Source organism: Nematolebias whitei, chromosome 20, assembly GCF_014905685.2.
Source record: "Nematolebias whitei isolate Nwh7 chromosome 20, NemWhi1, whole genome shotgun sequence".
Lineage (NCBI taxonomy): Eukaryota > Metazoa > Chordata > Actinopteri > Cyprinodontiformes > Rivulidae > Nematolebias > Nematolebias whitei.
Genome location: NC_056517.1, coordinates 34755179 through 34756485, shown reverse-complemented (window position 1 = coordinate 34756485; position 1307 = coordinate 34755179).

Below are 1307 nucleotides of genomic sequence, written 5' to 3'. Positions count from 1 at the left end.
TTCAGGAAACAGAACTGTAGAATTAAAAACAAAACAAAAAAAGGTGAGAGAAAACAAGCATTGAGGCTTGCTGTGTTGGTCGTGTGTCCATCTGGCTGATACCCAGGAGGACTGGGCACCTGACCCGTCCCAGGAAAGATATTTTGTCCAGCATGGAGGTGGTGCAGAGTCCCAGCTGGATGGCCGTCGTGTCTGGCACACAGATCGGCTCTCGTGGCTACCGGAAAACGTGTGTGTGTAAATATACAGTCCACATTCAGCCAGTGGACGGGTTTTAATGAAACATGCATCGACAACCGATTATTCTGGAGGCAGCAAACCAACCGTAGCCAACACAATGGTGTCAATAGTGTAGTTAAATTTGATGTGGTAGTAGCTGAGAGTCCTCCGCAGCTCATGCCTGGAGCTTTGACTGATCAAACTAGATCAGCTTCTAAAACTCTGCCGTGAAGCACTGGAGTCTTTTTGACTGTAACTCTACCAGATTAACTTCTGGTGCCAATTCAAGATGGCTGCCAGAGCTATGCATTGTCAGCCACGAGAATAACAGTTTTCCACATTTGGAGTTGTTTGGCGTAGAAAGCAGAACTGTGCATTAAAGCCCAAAATTAAAGGAAGTTGTGTTCAGTTTTTTAGCGAGCTGCTGGAGGAAGTGTTCCTGTCAGTCACTTCCTGCTGCTTGTCCTGGAAACGTCATGACTACATCAGGATTCCAGGAAGTCGTTGCTTTCAGCTGCTGTTTCCTCAGAAACCGTCTCTGCACCGATAAAATATTTAGCCACGTGAAGGCATAACTGTCAAATGTTCTGTTGGTCCTTTTATTTCCTGTCGCAGCAGACGTCAAACGACTGTCCCAGTGTTTCTGCTGCGCTTCCTGCCCGCCATCTTTAATGTTTCATTGAATCAACAGGAAGTGCTGACCCTCAGAGGGAGGGGCTTCACCGGCAGCTGACCCCGGTCACACCCTGATGAGTGACGTTGTCCCTCAGCCCCGTCCCGTCGGTTCCGATTGGTTCTGAGACGTGTCCCACCAGAGTCCAGAAGAGCAGAACAAACAGACCATGAGAGACGATGGGAGAGAAGCCACTCATCCACTGAGCAGGTCAGCTCCCCACTTCCTGCCTCAGGTGTCCATCCATCTGTTCATCCATCCATCCCATCTGTTCATCCATCCATCCCATCTGTTTCATCCATCCATCTGTCCATCCACCCATCCCTACATCCATCCCATCCATCTGTTCATCCATCCATCCCTACATCTATCCCATCCATCTCCATCATCCATCCATTTGTTCAACCATCCATCC